This window comes from Crocuta crocuta, unplaced genomic scaffold (assembly GCF_008692635.1).
Source record: "Crocuta crocuta isolate KB4526 unplaced genomic scaffold, BGI_CrCroc_1.0 scaffold216, whole genome shotgun sequence".
NCBI classification, from domain to species: Eukaryota; Metazoa; Chordata; class Mammalia; order Carnivora; family Hyaenidae; genus Crocuta; species Crocuta crocuta.
The window spans coordinates 5,383,000-5,401,836 of record NW_027531504.1 but is presented as its reverse complement, the minus strand read 5'-3'; the positions used below and the strand labels follow the sequence as shown (position 1 = coordinate 5,401,836).

The 18,837-nt window shown below is 42.2% G+C and overlaps 1 protein-coding gene across 2 annotated transcripts in view; it reads left to right on the top strand.

The window, feature by feature from the left end:
* Positions 1–1,037: 1,037 nt before the first annotated feature.
* ELK3 (ETS transcription factor ELK3) overlaps positions 1,038–18,837 on the top strand; it is a 62,627-nt gene continuing 44,827 nt past the window's right edge. Inside the window, exon 1 of one of the 2 annotated variants that reach the window (XM_077772214.1) lies at positions 1,038–1,079. The gene's annotated coding sequence lies outside the window, so the exon portion shown is untranslated. The remainder of the gene's footprint in view (positions 1,080–18,837) is intronic. The other variant, XM_077772213.1, reaches the window with a different exon arrangement.

Sequence of the window (18,837 nt, the reverse complement as noted above, 5' to 3'; positions counted from 1 at the left end):
CGTCCGACCCCGAGCCGGCGGCACCCTGCCCTGGGGCTGCGCTTCAGCTCGGAGGAGGGGGTGCGCGGGGGGAGGAGAGGACGTGGAGACTTGGGGTCCCTGGGAGGAACGGCGGCGGGACGGGTTGCGTGCCTGGAGGCTGGACCCCCGCCGACCTTCCAGCTGGGGCTGGCATTCCCCTGGGGTGACAGTGGGCACCGATGCTCCCATTCGGGGAGAGGAAGGGAGGGCGTGGGGAGCGAAGATGTGGGGCTGGGGGCCGCTCCCATTCTCGTTAGGCAGGTGACCCCCGTTTGGGTCACCGCCCTAGGCGCACGCCTCGGTGGACCTTTAAAAGCCAGTGGAGTCTTTACTGGACACGGTTTGGGCAAAGGATCGGGGCAGGAGACGGTCTTGGAGCCCCCAGCTCTTTAGGAAGGGGCTGGTCAGCTTGCAACTGAATGTTGGCCTGTAATGCTACTGTAACTTTCGGGAGGAGGAATTAAAATTTTGAGAGAGTTAAAAAAGAAAAATAAGAAGTCTCGGTTTTGTTATATTTTCTGAACCGAACCTTCGCATTTAGGTGGCGGGTGGGGGTGGGAGTAAGAAATGTTATTTCAGAAACTNAATTGCCATGCGCTTCCGCTTTGAAACTGGCAGCAGACAGCATCTTGAAAATGACTCACTAGAGGAGCTCACAAAGAAACTGGTTTGCTCCTTCTCAGGTTTATGTATTTGTGCCTTTTACAGTTTNGCTGAGTTGTTTTTGGAAGTTGGCTGGGGAGAGGGTTAAAGGGATTCTGCTGCTGCAGGGGGAAAAAGTTCCCTGAATTTTCCACTGGCTGCTGCAGGAAGAGAGAGCCCCTTTAGTCATTGCTAAGTAATGTCTGCACACACACCAACTAATCTCATTAGGAGTTTCCGCTGCTCGGCACAGGAGGGGTTTTGTGCAGCCACTGTCAGCCGGGGAGCCGTGTGCTGGAGACTGAGACAAGTTACGGCTTTATTTACTTAGAGGTGCAGCTGCCCGACAACCTTTTCAGGGCACTATCCTGAAAACTTTGAAGTCACTTGGGCCATTTTGGATTTCAGACTTACAGGTTTTTCTTTTCTAGTTGTGTGTAGTGTGTGTGTGTGTGTGTGTGTGTGTGTGTGTGTGTGTGAAGTTTCTATTGCCCAAGCAGCTTAAACACCCCCATCTTTTCTCCTCTGTGCTTATGTCTTTGTTGGAAGGGGGTGTGGGCGGTGGGGAGCCGGAGGAGATGAGAAACTAAGCATGTTCCAGGCATATATTAATGAGCTCAAATCGATTTCTGAGCCTTATTGCTTTATTGCCAAACAAAATACCCTCTGATCTCTCTCCCTTTTTCTCTGTCTGTGACACATTTATTTGGGATAGGTCAGTTATGGGTTTCAATTTATGGGGATTATAAAATTACAAATTGTGTTAGGAGGGCATGTGGGTCAGACAGTTAAGAAGACTGTCCATAAGTGTTTTTAGAATTTCCAGTAATGATCCTGCCTGTAAAAACCCCCCTGATGGTCTTTCTGTGCCAAATACAGCAAAATAGCAAAGGCCTTCTGGCCTTCCCCACCCCCCAGCCCCCCTTTTTAAACCTTTAAATGTTGGAAATATGTAGAGTTGCTAAAAAGGGTAGAGAGTTTTAAGGAACCTGATCGGAACTGTGGGGTTCCTTTATGGACAAGGACTTGCTGCTTGGGGACATACTCTTGAGGGTTTTTGAGGTGTTGGTGTTTCTCTTATGGTGGCAAAGCATGTCCTGAAAACAGCCCAACCAGGGTGTGACTCAGTGGACAGAAGTACAGGATGTCCCTAACGTGGTGCCTGGCACAGAGTAGATGCTCAGTAAATTGTTGCATCGAAAGCTGTGTGTAGGATAACAGAACTTATAATAAATAGATAAGGGGGAAAATAGCTTTCCAAAAGCTCAAGAAAGGCCCCTTTGAGCAAACTACAAACAAATCTGGATGAACAGACTTTCTGGAGTAATTTTGTCCCCCAGGTGACATTTGGCAATATCTGGAGACATTTTGGCTTTCTTAACGAGAGGCGATGCTTTTGGCATCTAGTGGGGTAAAGAGTTAGAAATGCTGTTACACATCTGGCAAGGTACAGAACAGCCCCCAAGTAATTTTCCAGCCCCAAATGTCCGTGTCTGAGTTGAGAAACTCTTACTTACATTAATGATGATGATAACTCTTTTACAGGCAGCCATTCAGTGGATAGGACATTTACTAGTTATAAGTTGTACTTCTCTGCCACATATGTAACACGGTGTGGATGAATTTTCTCTCCCTTTCTCTCTTTTTGGTCAGTAATAGACAATAGAAGGACATTTAAGTGATGAGTTGTGATGGTTTTCCTTTGTGAGCTGAATTAGACCATCTCTGAACCTCACTTGCTTGGTACTAATGCTTTTTGGATCAGAATGGCAATAGCCCAGATAAGGAAGGCAGCAAGTTTTCAGCCCCATTTGAATTTTGGAGTTTCCTGAAACCTCTATTAAAGATCTTTTTCTTATTTAAAAAAATTAATAATTCAAAACTGTAATATACAGGAAATGTAACTCAGAGATCATATATTGAAATTTATATTTGTAATAACTTTTTGGAACTTGAATCTTTTCCTGAAATCGGTTTTAAAGCCCTTCCAGTCAGTGCATATAAATTAAAATATTCCTTTCTCAGCTGTCAGATACTGGGTTTTGTGTGTTCTGTGGTACCCAATCATGTTTATACACCTATCTGATTCCAAAAAACAATATGGCTATAAAACATTCCCTATTGACAAACCCAAAACACTAACAAATATTGTCCAAGGATGTGACTTCCTGGAGTAGAGTCCTTCTTTTTTTTTTTTTTTTTCGGATGGTGAATTACTGCTTATGAATTAAAACTGCTTAGCTCTTTTCCAGTCCTAGGGAATGATTCAGCCGTCTCCATGTTCCCCAGACCTGGGGTTCCTCATTAAACTTTAAAAGAAATGGGTTCTGTATTCTGGCTGTGCCCTGACTTCTGCCCCTTCCTGACGGTCTCTGCCTACACACACGAGAGTGACGTGGGTCATTTGAATGAAGGACCCCACTCCCGTCAGGTTTTTCTGTTTCTGGCAAGAGCTTTTTATGTCCTGGTTATCCATTAATTCCCCCTTTGCCTTCATAGATTGATTGATAGTATATTTGAGATCACACCAGCATAATAATATTTTCTAAAGGTTAGGAGGGTTTTTTTTTTTTTCTGTTTTAAAAAATAGTAATGTGAGTTATGTTAGGAAGATTCAGAAAACCACGAAGAAAAATATAAACATTTCCTACAATCCCACTGTTGACATTTTGGTATATATTTTTTCAGTCTTCTACAATACGTGTGTGTGTATGTATGTGTGTGTGTGTGTGTGTATGTGTATGGACACATACCCACATACATGCACACATACGTAAAACTTTTCATTGGAATCCTACTACGCTTTCTGTTTTGTAACTTATTTTTACTTAACCTATCATGTAACACATTTTCATAACTAGTACCAAGACCAAAATTACTACGCATAGAGCATGTATTTATTGATCTAATAAATGTGTTGACTCAACAGTGGATTGACATAATTTCTACATGGACTTGTTCAGTGTTTTTGTCTCTGCAGCTCCAAGTAATGTTCGAAGAATGCTGACCTCTTAAAAGACTGAATTCATACGTGCTGTGAAATTTGGGATTTCGATGAGTTTCTCTATGATTTAAGAATGAGTCATGATTCACAGTAGAATATCAAGATGTAGTAACAGGAAGTCCAGGGCCCTACACATCAAAATAGAATGTTAGATGATGAAAAAAGAGAAGCTAGGTTAAACCGAAAATATACCTTGAACTTTAAAGAGGGAGGAAGAGGTCTCTTGCACATTGAGACAATTCTTAGTTATTACAGTTTCATTTTATTTCCAGAGTTCCCAAACTTTGAAATTGGTGTTTTAAGTGGATTTGCAGCTCAAGATTACTATTGCTCATGGCTACTTTGAATTAAGATCATCCAGCTTTTTGGTTGAAATTGCAGCAGTGAGACTATGACAACTCTGCCTTTAACCACCAAAAGTGCAGCCCCAGGAAATTGTGTGTGTGTGTGTGTGTGTGTGTGTGTGTGTGTGTGTAACCATCTGGTAACGAATCCTGAAGGCCTTCAAAAACGGTAGATTATTCAGTTTTTTTAAGTAACTATTCTATGCAGAAATTTGACTCCTTATGACTCCTACCTGTAACCAAAATAAAAATGGCTTTTCGTCCATTACCTGAAACTTAACGTATGTGTCAGCAGTTTAAAAATAAACCTTGAATTGGTCATTTCAATAAATTGTAATTTGGTGTGAATTGCCACTAGAAATTAGGAACTCATCGATGAGATGTCTTAATTTGCATTTCCTAGAAAGTAATTATTCAATTATTCTATGAATTAAATAGGGTTATTTTATAATGTCTGTAAGACTTATCTGTATATTTTTAAAAAGAAATTAAGATGATGGTTATACTAATCTCATTTGAACTGGACAAATTAATTTACTCACATATCTGCTCTAAAAAGAGGCTCTTAAGCACGTGGTATCATAAGTATCTTTAAAGATGCCATATCTAAGAATACTTCCTAATTTTCTACATTTACATATGGGAATGATGGGGTAGATATAAAACACACTTATCTAATGCCTTCTCTTAGACCGTGGGCAGAATTCCTTCACTCCCAGCAGTAGAACAAGGAATCTGAGACCATAGGTGTCTTTTTTTTTTTTTTAATTGAGATTTAATTTCACGCATGGAAATGCACAGGTCTTCAGTGTTTTTGTATACATCCAGGGAATTCATACCCCTTGCCTTCAAATAGAGAATATTTCCATCACCCTAAAACATGCCTTAGCTATTTCTCTTTGTTCTGACAATTTCATGATTCTACCATGTAGGTTATTAAAGCCCAGAACGCCTTGATAAAATACTGCAGTATCTTTATTTAACTGCTTGCTTAAACGTAATCATTAAAATGTGTAGATTTCCTTAGCACTAGGATAGGAGGAAAAGGTCCTTCTACATTATTTAATACCACTTAAGCTAACCCAAAGTAAGCTGTGTGCTGCAGGAAAAGGTAGATCCCTTTCAAACCAGTTGGGTTGAGAGGCTAGCCCTTCATCTTCCTGAACCTCAGTTTTCCAGCTGGATGGTGAAGCGATCCAGGTGGAGAGACTGGGGTAAACCCTTTCAAGTCAAAGTTGTGTTGTACTAGTTTTTGGAGTAAGGAACTTGAATTCTTCTAAGTTGTAAAAATATGAAAACTTTTGCTGTCCTCTGCAGACAGCCAACTTTCAGACATAGCGATTCAAGTGAAGTGTGTTGTGGGAAAAGGGGTTCCCCATAAATTTCCCCTTCAATCCCATTCTAGCTCCTTGTTGAATGAGGAACACTCTAGGCAAGGTTGGTATTCGCTGCCATGCTTCATTTCCTTTTTTTTTTCTTTTTTTTTTTTAAGGTTTGTGACCAGCATCACTCCTATCTGATGGCTTACAGTTGGGTCATTCTTGGAGACACCAGTGACTTTGTCTGGGTTGTATGCTGAGTAGCCCCAGATAGGATTTTGACCACAAGGTTTAGTCCCTGCTCCTTCCTTCCTATTGTCTTTGAAAATGCTGTCCATCCTCCACTGCTGTGTCTGAGGGATCCCTCATTCCCTCTCGCCTTGTCTAGTCCCTTGTCTACCCACAAGCTAGACTGATCCTTTAACCACAGGTCTGACTGCCTCATCCCTCTGCTTAAAATCTCCCAGTGGCTTCTGCCAGGCTAAAGACCCAACTCCTTAATGTAAGCTGTGATTTGAGCCAGAAACCCCCCTGGCTTTTCATCCATCCTCAAGCCAGTTGTGAGCTCTTGGCCACTGGGCCTTTCCAAATGCTGTTGTCTCTCCCTGGGAATTCCCTTCCCTGCCCCCACTTGCATAGATTGTTCTCACTCTGCTTTGCCAGTTTGTGGCCATTCTTCAAGGCTCAGATCCCACTGTCATCTGGTCATCAGCCCTGGCCTTTAAGCCCCTGCCACCTTTATTTATAGGTTTTCTCATTTACCCGAATTCTCCCTCTCCAAATTCTTACTATCCACATGCAGGTTAGTGAACACGTTGAGATCTAGATTTCTAGAGATAGGGCTGGTGTCCTTCATTATTCGTTGATACTCATTATCCCAAACTCAGGAGCCAAGTAGACTTGATAGCATGGCGTCCCTTGTTATCTGAAGTCTCTGCCTAACCTTTGAATCCATTAGATTCAGAGAGCAAGGGGTACCTGAGCACGGACGCGCCATGATGGGTTTCACGTCTGAGAAGTCCGGAAGCTCCCTCTGGGCCTGATCTGTTTTTCTCATCCTCACATTTATCCCAGCATATTGTCCAATACCTGGCATTCATTGAATTAGAAACAATCTAAAGGGGGAGAAACTTGCCATTGGACTTGATAAAGCACTTTATTGCTATGCATAAATCCAACCCTCTCCTAGACAGTGAACTATTTGGGATTAATAAGAGGCATATTTCTTGGTTAAATCATAAAGACAGCCAGGAAGTAACTGTATAGAGGATATGTCGTTTTCCAGAGTTTTTATCCAGACTTGCAAAAATGGTGGACGTACAGAAAACAAGTTTGTTAATATCTGAGAGGATAGACCTCACTCAGCCCTGATGCTGATATCGGTGTTATTCTGGGAATGGTTGGTTAACAGTTAATTCATAGGTCAGCACAACTTGGAAGGATCTTGATGTAAAATTCTTTCCATGTTAAAACTGATCATTCTATAGTAACCATCATTAGTCTTTCATCAAGACTTCAACTGACCAAGTTTTCATAATTCTTTGGGCTGAATTCCATAATATTTACAGTTACAAGTTCTTCTACTAAAACCTGTGTGTGTAGCTTTTGTTTGTAATTTTTTGTAATTAACGGATGATGTTTCTGATTTTTTAAAATAAAAGATTCTCTGCCTGTGTATTTGAAAGGATGAATGACTAATATCTACATTGCTTTTAGTGGAGGAGGGGTAGATCTGTGTGAGTTTCAGCTGGGTTTTGCCAAAGAGCAGTTTGTTGATCATCAAACCTTGATTAACCAGAATGTATGATTAAACAGATTTCTCTCTCTGTAGTTAACTGTGAGAAGAAAGAGTTCCAAACGGCAACAAAATAAGCCCCAGAATTTGTTTCAGGATGTGCTCCTGGGTAACTTCAGGAATTCTCTGTAGGAATTAAGAGCCAGGATTCTCCTACACTATCTGCACCTGCAAGTTCTCTTCATCCTTGGAAAGATGATACCAAGGGCCAGAAAGGTCAGAATGCTCGATTAAGTGAGAAAAGGGGTAGATGGTCATCCAGTTTCTGAACCTTGGAGTTAAGAAGGGCAGTTCTCTGGTTAATACTCAGTGAACTGGAAATATAATCTCCCCACTATCTCCTTATTGAAGTTTGAAAAATTTTTCCTTTAGAGGCTAAAACATAAGCCCTGGTAGTTGGAGTTCATTTGAAAGTGAAAAAGATAAGCATTGACAGGTGTGTGTATGTGTCTGTCCGTCTGTCTATCTGGGTATGCCTCCACATATGTTGGCGACAAGAGGGAGGCAGGCATCTCAGAGAACATGGGACTGTATATTCTCAGTTCGTGTTCTTTCTGCATCCAGAGCCACTGTTTTCCTGTAAGATCCGAGCCCTAATTCTGTAGAGAGGATGGGAGCATAAGGGAACATTTGCTAAAGTTCTCATCCAAAAGCACCATTATTCCCCTGTGAGAACCCAGAGAAAACTTGGATTTTTAAAAATATAACTTCTAGGAGAGCGAAAGTGGATATTCCTGATAATTTCAGCAGGTCCCTTTAAGGACATAAGAGACTAAACCCTTGAGTAGTCTTTGGAAGACTATATATGATGCAGTGCCTCAATCTTTTGTACGGTTTTGCTTTTCGAAACCTTCTGGAATCTAGAATCCATGAGCATTGGTAGGGAAGTTATTTCTGCTAATCCAAGCCCTAGATGCTGATCACTTAGACCAGAAGATGTTGGGTGGTAGAGCATTACTTTTTATTTTTATTTCATTTTTTTCTTTTTAAAAGTATTTTGGAACAAACATCTCCAGATTCTGCAGGTGACATTCTGAGGGCAGGATTGGAACTGATTAAGCCCCAAGCAGGCCTAGGTTGGCCCATCCGTGCTGAGTCTCTAGCACAAGGTTAAATTCATCTTTGAGAGTCAAGGCAAAAATATCACTCAGTCAGCCCTCGACATTTCCTTACTTGGCTTCATTCACTTCTTTGGGTGATAACTCTCAATTCGGCATCTAGGGTACTTGGACAAATTGAGCAATTTTGAATGATGGTAACATTTTCTTAACGTGAATTACTTTTATTATAAAGGTATGGGCTGTTAGAAGATGCCTTGAATTGAACAAATGACCCAAGTACACTGGGGTTCTCCAAAGCTCAGAGTGCCTGCTTTTAAATAAGAGCATTGCTCTGCTCTGATTTAAATCAGAGCCGAACCACAAGCACAGCATCCTCTTCCAGCCATGGCCACATCCTTTGCTTCTTTTTTTTCTTAACCTAAATATTAAGACCTACTAATTTGACTTTGGGAAAGTAGAAATTTTAAGACCTTGACATAGATTATACATGCTCCGGGTGATTAAAACGTAGGAAGGGTGACTCTCTTTAGCAAGAGGGAAAAGATCATCTAAAGCAAATTCTGGCTGTTTTCTTTTTTTACAGTTAATATATTCATGTGGAACAATTATGGGAAGAGTAGAGTATCAAGTTGTATGTGCCATTTCAGGAGAGGGCCAAGGTGGGTTAGTGGATGGCAGATTCCTGAATGGGAAGAAAGGGCCATCAGGACACTTCGGGGTATACATCTGATGTGTGATGCTGATGCCACCAACAGCCATTCTGTTCTGTCAGATGCTTTTACAGGTCCTTTGAAGGAAATGTGTCTGCATTAACCGGACACAAATGAGTAAACCATTTATTCAGTACATTTGGGGGAGTTAATAAATAGGTTTAAAATAACATGGCATTGAGCGAAGATTAATTTTGAAATCACTCATCTATTTTTGCAACAGTTTTCTTAGAAATAACTGTACTCAACACGAAGATACTTTAAATGTGTTCCACTTACTGTAGTTTGTCGACCAGTCGGGCTCGATTTTAAATAGACGTTCAGTGGAAAATGAGATGCCTTTTGTGTGCCACTTTATCTTAATGCCATCATATTTTTGCTTTGTGTTAAAAAGAACTCGATTAGAAGTTATTTAAGTTTAGATGAAACTCTGCGTTTGGTACCATAATCACCATATGTAGCGAAAGGTACAAAAATGTGAGAGAAACGTATGCATGTGGAGACCGTAAAACCATAAAAGGGATAGTCTACCTTCATGACTTGAGATGCAGCTAAAATCCCCACAGGTGTCCACCACATGAGCAGGTGATGACATTTTGAAGACTGCAGCGTCACTGTTTTTTATAGATCCCTTGCAAAGTGAATATATTACCCTCCCAGATTATGTAAAACTGTTGATGCCTAGAATTTGCATTTCCTAAACCATGAAAGAGTTTTGCTGAGAAGAGCACTGAACAAGAGCCGAACAGCTGAAGTGACCACAGAATCTAGAAGCTGGAGGAGTCCATTTCCTTGCTTAGCTAATCATCCGTGTAAGGCAGTGCCTTGTACTTCTCAGCAGTCTCCAAAGATGTCACAGAAACCGGTAACTCATAACTATATTTGCACCAGCACCGCACAGGGCGGGACCCAGACCCGAGCTAATGCCTATGTTATCCACCGAAATCTTAGCATTTCCGGGAGCCACCATATTTTGGCCCATGTTAAATTTCAGAAAAGGAAAGGAAGAACATTTATAATATTATGAGCCATTTGTAAATTATCAGCTCAAAAATGCTACATTATAAAGTTTTAACACTGATCATACACTGGTGACTATCAAGATCAGTTGCTTACTGTCATTTTCTAGATACACTCTTTTAAAAAAGACCTATAAAATGGGTTCTATCTTACTCTAGAAAAAGGGAAAGATTACTTTGCCAGGAGTGCTGATATTGGGGATAGTTGTCTTTTTTTTTTTTTTTTTAATGTTTATCATTGAGAGAGACAGTATGAGTGAGGGAGGGACAGAGAGAGACAGATTCTGAAGCAGGCTCCAGGCTCTGTGCTGACATGGGGCTCAAACCCCCTAACCATGAGATCATGACCTGAGCCGAAGTCGGCTGCTTAACTGACTGGACCACCCACTGGCTTAACCATCCAGAGATGATAGAAGAAATGATACCTTAAGTTCTATAGAAAAGACAGAGAAGTGGCTCTGGGAGGTCCCATGGCTTCTCTCTCTCTCCAGGCTGTGAAGGAAAGCTTGAAAGGAGGAGGTCAAGGGTTCCTAAGATTAGTAGCCTGATGTGTCATGCATGTGTGAGAAGCAGCCACTGGTGAAGAGACGTGTTATAATGCTAGTAAATGAAGCAGAGAGACTGAACCACCCCTGGAGGGTGTGTGGGACCCACAGCAGCTTTGGCAGGACAGGGCAGAAGCAGTGGTCCCATGGGGAGAGATTTGGAGGCACGGAGGAGATGGGCCAAGAGGAAAGGGTCTGTACCTTTCCCTGGGTGGAGCTAGGGAGGGAGAATTGCCGTGCAGATGTTGGAGGTGGCCCAGACCGGGTGCAGCCGGGCCAGGGGAAGAGGAAGGTGCACAGATGGTTACCTTTCTGTCAGGAAATGCCCAGAGCTGCAGCAGGCCTGGGATGCTGAGCACAGCTGTGCACATTTCCCGGTCCCCAGGGTCCCTTGGGAATCCTTCAGAGAGGAAGAGATGGTGTTGCAGCCCACACCTGACCCCACTGGGGCCTCCTTCCTCCTCCAGCCCGGTGTCCGCTCAGTGTGTGTGAACACGTGTGAGAGAGACGGGGAAGATGACGTTGGTGATCCTTTGGATGGGTGGTGTTTGAGGAACAGCCCCAGGAAGAAGGGCACTGTTATTAAGCAAAATATATTGCTGGTTGCCATTGATGGAAAGAGGCAGTGTCCAGATTTTTAGTTAGAAGAGCTAAGACATGCATTTTCTTTGACTAAACATATTTTATCTTGTGTGTGTGTGTTTTTTTTCTAATGTTTCCACTGGGTGGTGCTGCGGGAATTCCTACCTTTTGCCTTGGATCTACCCTTCCCAGAAAGACGCCTCTAAAGCATAATAGGAGGAAGTCCTGATTTAGAAAGATTTTACAGTTTCAACACAATAGAGGGTTTGGAGGATGCTCTGGAAGGAAATGTTTTAGTTTCTGGATGTGGAAAATCCACCATCATTTTGTATCATGCGGAAGGTTTCTTACTATGCTGGGTATATACTTTTGGCATTTACAGCTTATTATTTAGGGCTAAAAAGCTTTCAAGTTTATCTGAAAGATTATGGTTTCATCCTAGTGAAAGCGGCATGTAAGATTTCCTTTATTTTTGACTTCTGTAAAACTATCATAACAAAGTAAGCAAACAGACATTTCCTCATGTTAAGACAACCGTAGATTTAAAAAATGTCTCTGTTCAGGTTTTATTTGAAGCTGAAGGCATTGTTCCATTCCTATTTTAAAGATCACTTATACAGTGTATTGGCCAAAAGGATAACTTGGACTTTTATTTTCAAAATAAACATATAAAGTCTTTCAGTTTGATAGCACTCACATATGGAGGGGGTTGAGATTGGCCTTATCATTGTTTTACAGATAATTTCTCTGTGCTTCAACTTTTTTTTTTTGACATCGCTGCCTGAGATCATACAACTCTTTCAGGCCGTGGCTGTCATGAGAATTTATATTCTGATTTCCAACTTTTCCCCTTACACACAGGATCAAGTTTCAAAATAGGAATAGTACAAAAGCTTAGGTAAAAGATTTTCCATTCAAAGGCCTATGAAATATAAGAATTCAGGGTAGTATGGGAGGAAAAATCCCCACTGGAAATTAGGGAGCTCCGTTCAGTGGAGGTTCACATTTAAGGACTGTTGGCAAGATTTTAAGTAAGTGGTACTGAACCCAAGACAGTATTTTGTTTTCATGCGCTTGTCACGATCCTCCCCGAAATCCCAAATATTTCTATCTTAGAACTCAAAACAGGGCTTCCCCAGAGTTGTTTGTTTTTAAAGGAAGAAGCGTGAGCTTCTGCTGGCTTCTGGGGGCCGCGCTGGGTGCTATCATGTGGTTTCAGTGAGGCTCCCAGGCCGTTTCTATTCTCAGGTGAAGTGTTTCTCAGGATTCCTTTTACTGTCAGGAGGAAAGCGTGCAGGTGTTAGATGCCCTCTCTGGAGCCAGGCTCAGTCCTCAGCATTTCTGTTCTTGCCTCGCATCCTCCTCTTCCACTGGCCTGTGTGCACCCCGGCTAGAGGAAGAGCTCCCCTGCTGAGGGGGAGCTGAGTTACAGACGGTGCAGCTTCCCACGTCTTATCTTTATTATCAGGAACCAACACCATTATTTATTCACCATTATTGCTGAATGAACCTGGAGTGGGGCTAAGCCAACATACATGTCTTTTGTTTAAAAAAAATGTTTATTTTTGGGAAAGAGAGCTAGTGGGAGTGGGGCAGAGAGAGAGGAAGGCAGAGGATCCGAAGCCGGCTCTGCGAGGACCTCAGAGAGCGCGACGCGGGGCTCGAACTCACAAGCTGTGAGGTCATGACCTGAGCCAGACGCTTGACCCTCTGAGCCACCCAGGTGTCCCAACATGCAGATCTTTTAAAAAAGGAAATGAGTTTAAAAAATGATGGTAGCATGGATTCAACGTCTCTTCCTTAAAACAGAACCAATTGCGGTAACAGGAGTCACAGACGAGGCAAAGCCAGAAGTGAACAAGGAAATTTCCTGATTTGATTCATAGTGGGAACGTTCACGTCCCACTGAATTAAAATGAGTTTTCTCTCTGAGCAGCGGTGAGGTGTGCGTGTAAGAAATGAAGCCCCTGCCAGAGGAACAATGGTATTAAGAAGCTGGACATGGAACCAGCCTCTGGACAGGAGTCTCCGTCTACATCACTCCTGTGGCCACGAGCATCTTCTTTCACCTTCTAATGTCACAACCTCCTCATGGAGGATTAGATTTTAGATGTGTATGAAGTGCGGAGCACAATGCCTGGTACATGATAAATGCTCATCAGAATGTTATTTTAAAAAAAAAGATCCTATTTAGAGAAGTAACAGATTTTTATTTTGGTATGAGCCCTTTTCTAGAGTATTCCGTGGACTCTCACTATTACTGGTCGGGGAGGAGACACCTAACATTTCCTTTAGAATAAGGCTCTTGGAAATTTAGAAATTATCTTTAGTATTTTATAAATCATGTTGACATTGTGTGTATTTTGTAGCTTAGCTTTTTTTCCCCTAGAGAATTTTAAATTCTCAAAAGGGTCCATGGACCTAAACACAGGAAGGAGAGACCATCCTGGGTGTGTGTGTGTGTGTGTGTGTGTGTGTGTTCTCTGTATATGATTATATGCTTTAAGTTGCCTGTATGAGAGTGTGGATGTTTGACTGTTTTTGACCCATAAAAACAACAGTTTCATGTAGTTCAACATAATGGTGATAATTGTTAAGAAATGTAATTTGAGACCGTGTCATAATGAAAGCAATTATAGTGAGGTATGAGTATAGCTTATTTTCATATGTTATTTATCAAAGCCTCACAAGTCAAACTTTGTCAGGGAGCCTTGGACCACTGGCAATCCTATTTCTCTACAATAACTTCTGTGTCCAGTACTCTAGGATAGTCTTGATTTCCCCCCAGGGGTTTATTGGTAGCTTTAAGACATCTAAGGAATCATTTTTCTAGTTCCATGCACTTTTTTGATCCACATGGCTACTGTTGAAGAAGAATTTGCTTAGCAATTTATTCCCTGTTGAATTCATGGGGTTAATTACTCTGGGGAGGAAAAAACAGTCTCCGTGAGTTTTCTTGGGCAATAAGAATAGCTGTGTTCTTCCAGAAAGCAGAGCTTGGCCGTCGTAGTGAGGGTTAAAACAGAGCTGACACACAAAGCAAAATGAAACCAGAGCTGCAATTACAAAGTGGGACAGATGTAGGAGGCCAGGTTTCCTGTGGCCCATTTTCCAGTTTCCTGCCTGCAACCTGCAGAAGAGGAAGCCGAGTGTTACCAAGTCTGAGAACTGAGTGGGGACGACGTGCTTCAGGCCAGAATTAAGATGTGCTCAGAACACACGGGCAACAGAAACAATTGCAAAGAAAGTGAACGTTTGGGTTTTAGTCCAAAACTGTCTGGGAAGGAACAAGCCGTCTGTTAAAGAAAAGACATTTGTTGGTAGAGCCCGTGCTTCCACGTGAGACTCGGGGGGGGCGGGGGGGAACCTGGGGACTGTCCCAGGTTGTAGGAGCCTCTGATTTTTATAGTCCTTCTCATCTGTCAAGATGTGGTCTGCTTTTTAAATACAGTTGGTTACCTGAAAACATTTTCCCTGCAGTGCCCAGGATTTCTAAATCTGTTTCCTGGGCCTGTTGATATACGAGGGAGGTGGATGTGGTTAACCGAGTGGCTATAATGAACTACAGCCTCACTTTCGGAAGGCTCGGTGGCCAGTTGGCTGCTTTGATGTAGCAGGCTTGTCTTCCTTTAACGGCCCAATAAAGTTGTGTGTGATGTTTTCAAAGAAGAGATTAAATGGAGATGTGTATGTTTAAGGCTGCAGAACGCACACTCTGTGTGGCTCCCTGACAAGCCAAGGAGAGAGATGCAGGGCTCATGCAGTCAGAAGATACTGGAGAGGTGAACAAGTCCATCTTTCTCCTGAGATAAAAAAGAGAATGATAAAATTATCCTATGTTTGGGCTCATTAGCACATTAAGGAAGAGTTCTGAAGTCAGATATTACAGTCCCCTCCTTACGGCTAAAGAAATTGAGATCCAGGGGCACTTGGGTGCCTCAGTTGGTTAAGTGTCCGACTTTAGCTCCTGTCATGTTCCCACGGTTTGTGTGTTCGAGCCCCGCATTGGGCTCTGCGCTGATAGCTCAGAGCCTAGAGCCTGCTTCAGATTCTGTGTCTCCGTCTCTGTCTGTGCCCGTCCCCTACTTGTGCTCTGTTTCTCAAAAATAAACATTTAAAAAGAAATCAAGACCCAAAGAAATTTAGATTCACGACACCCCTGCTTATAAAAATGCCTGTTGTCTGCCAGGTGCCCTGTTGAAACTGCTGAGGATACTAATGAAATGAAGGCTAACACTAAATGGCTCCCCGTGTGGAAGCCTTCTTGAAGGCCCCATAGAAGGCACATGTGGAGGCAGCAGTAAGCCTTGTTGAAGGCTCATGATGGATGGGGCAGCGACTGAGCTTCTCCCATCACCGTCCCACTCAAATGGACTTGCCTCTTTGAGGTACAGAGAAATAGGTGTGTGCTTCTGGGGCAACCAATTATTTATTAACCCTCTGGACTGACTGCTCCATGCTGCTTCTTCAAGCCCAGAAAGAACAAACTCTGGAGCAGGAACATTAGGAAATTTGGGGATGTTGCCAAATTAGGGATCATAGAAGTGCCCATGTGAGGCAGCATAGTGGGAAAATAGGCCATGTTCCATCTCTGTGCAGGTCTGTCTGAAAACACGGGATAAGATGAGCAGAGTTGTGCAATAGTGGGGTGGGGTGGAAAATAGCATGAATATACAGATGAAGGAGGAAGTAGAATGGCTCAAACATGATTTCCCAGCCAGAGTTAATGTAGCCATCCATTTACTGGTCCGAACGAAATTCACTTATAAAAAGTCATCAACGAACCTATCAAGTTGCTTCTAATTTACCCAGAGACAATACAGTTTCCTAAGTTTCTATTACAGTGGCTATTTCTAGTACAGTGCCTTCCCCATCTCTTTCCTCAGGTGGAAGAGATATTTGAAAAATTGTATTTGCAAAAACATTGCGGACTTATTATAGTGAATAAGTAGACTGAGCAATGGCTTCTCTCCCTCTCTTCCTGTTCACCTTGCTCTTTAAAAAATGCACATTCTGTAGATGTTCCCAGAATGAATGAGAATACAAACATTTGTTAATAAGTAAAAAGAGCTTTGAGGGACTTGAACTTGGCTTCCTAGATTGGCATTTTTTTTTTACATGCAGGGGTTGATGATAATCAAAATGCCTTTTGAAAAAAAATTGAATCTTTGTTCCACCTCATAAAAATAATGAAAAAGACTTCACGTCTGGGTGTGGTTACCAAATGTTATCCTCATTTACTTAATGCCTTAAAGGTGTCCTGTGCTGAGTTAGTACCATCTCAAATAATACAAAGTGTTGTTTTCCAATTCTTGATAAGTGCAGGGTTTGTTTCATAGAATGAAATAGTTTCTGCCCTTCTTTTTGGACCTGGATGATATAATGGCATACAAATGCTTGCTAGATTCTGCTCGGACAGAGGGTTGGAAGGTATGAGAATTTTCATATGAAGTGTTAACATTTAGCCTCCTTTCTCTAACCATCCAGGTTTTAGCAAGCAAAAAGGCATCTACTTACTGAGCACCTGCCTACTCTGTTTGGTTCTTATGTAGGTGCTCTTCTCCATTCCTTGAGCTCTCTAATTTCTGACTGAAGTTGTTTTTTTTTTAATTAAAAACTTTGTTTTTTATTTTTGAGAGACAGAGTGGGAGCAGGGGAGGGTCAGAGAGAGAGGGAGAGACACAGAATCTGAAGCAGCTCCAGGCTCTGAGCCGTGGGGGTAGGCTCAAACTCATGAACGGTGAGATGGTGACCTGAGCCAAAGTTGGACGCTCAACTGACTGAGCCACCCAGGCACCCCTGACATTGTTTTTTTTTTGTTTTGTTTTTTGTTTTTTAAGTTGACTAGTTCCTTTTGTTGGCACAATATGTAAGCTTTAGAAAATCAAATAGTACTGTCCCCTCAACTCCCACCTTAGTGTAACTTTAAAAATGAAACTAGGAACATGCAAAGAGAAGTGATAGGTTGCCATCAATAGAAAGAAGAACAAATAAGTTGGTATTTCGACTTCTAAGAATGGAAGCAAAAACCTCATGCTTTGCATAAAGCGGTTCTGTGCAGCCCCATCTCGCGTTAAGATGTCTGGCGCCACCTTGTGGCAGACAGAGAGAATGCCCGCTTCCTAGCAGAGGAAAAGCAGCTTCTCTGAGTAAAGCAGCAGCTTGAAGAGAGGCTCTACAGAGGCAGGGCCACATTTTGTGGGGCTTGAAGCTTAAGCAGTTTGGAGAGACCCTCTTTGTACCTCTTTGTTCCCCTCCCTCCAAATTAGAGTTAAAGCATTACTAGAGCCCCTAGCAACGAGGTGGTTCCTGAAGCATTAACTTACACTATTCATGTCACTGTGAGTTGGCCTTGGGGCTCAGGTTCTGGGTGCCAAAGCAGCGCTGGTATTCATGGGGGACCTAACTCTCCTGTCAGCCCAGCAGCTGCTGGAGGTTTGGTGGAATTGGAGGGAGCACATCACCCCTGCTACTTGGTGACTTTTTCAGACTCAAGTGGGGGAGGTTGCCTCTGGGTAAATTGCAGGTGCATTTTGTTCCAGGCCCCCATCCCGATTCTTGCTTTGGCCTTTGCTGTTGCTCTGTTCCTGCTCTGGAGGACGTCTGCCTCTCTCCGCTCACCCCTTTACCGTTTTTACACACCCTTTAGTTTAAAGGGTGCGCACTCATGCTCCCTCTTCTGGAAGGCCTTCTCCAAAAGAGCCTCCTCCAGATTCTCATGCGTGTTGCATTGCCGTATCACAGAGCAGGTAATACAGGGTACAGGCTGTGGCGCAAGCTAACCTCAGTTTTATTTATTCATCCATTCATGTGACAAATGTCTGTTGGGTGTGTAGTGTGACCTGTCACCGATCTGAGGTGGAGACACGTTGGCAAACAAAACAAAGATCGGTGCTCACCAGGTCAGCATTTGGGGTCAGTGCTTCTTAAGCCAGCAGGGGAAAAGGATAAGTTTTTAGAATTTCCAACATATGGTGGACTGATAATTTTGTGGAATGCAAGAAGAATAAGTTACTAGGAAAATAAAGACCAAAGGTACCAAAATATAAGCCCGATTTTTAATTAGTGATTTTATGGGCATGAAATGACATTTCAATATACACAGTTAGAATAAATGTAATGAGGGGCGCCTGGGTGGCTTAGTCGGTTAAGCGTCCGACTTTCGCTTAGGTCATGATCTCGCGGTTGGTGGGTTCGAGCCCCGCGTCGGGCTCTGTGCTGACTGCCAGCTCAGAGCCTGGAGCCTGTTTCAGTCTGTGACTCCCTCTCTCTCTGACCCTCCCCTGCTCACGCTGTCTCTCTCTCTCTCCTAGAAATAAATACAAAACATTTATAAAAAAAAAAAAGAAAGAATAAATGTAATGAGGAAAAAAATGACAACTACATATTCATTGAAAATGCATACAGAGGCAAATAACATAGAATATCATTATTAATACTGATAACTTTGCCATTCAGTAATTTAACCAAACAAAAAAGGTTTGCAAGTGAAGTAGAGAATCCTTGTATTAAATGCCTGTAAGTACACTTTAAACAAACACCACATTTATCAGTAAGTACTTCACTTTTAGTGTACAAAGAGTTTGCTTCTTGTTAACTAATGAATTTAATCTAGGTTGGATATGACACTGCTACTTGCAGGAGATGATGTATATAAACTATTTCTGTATTTTGTTTCATTTACACTGGTGAGAAGCCCGTCTAATAGAGGTATGTTAACAGCATTAGAAAAGAGATTTTGAAACCCATTTACACAAACTTGCCATACTAATTCTTTTACCTTTTATCTAAAATT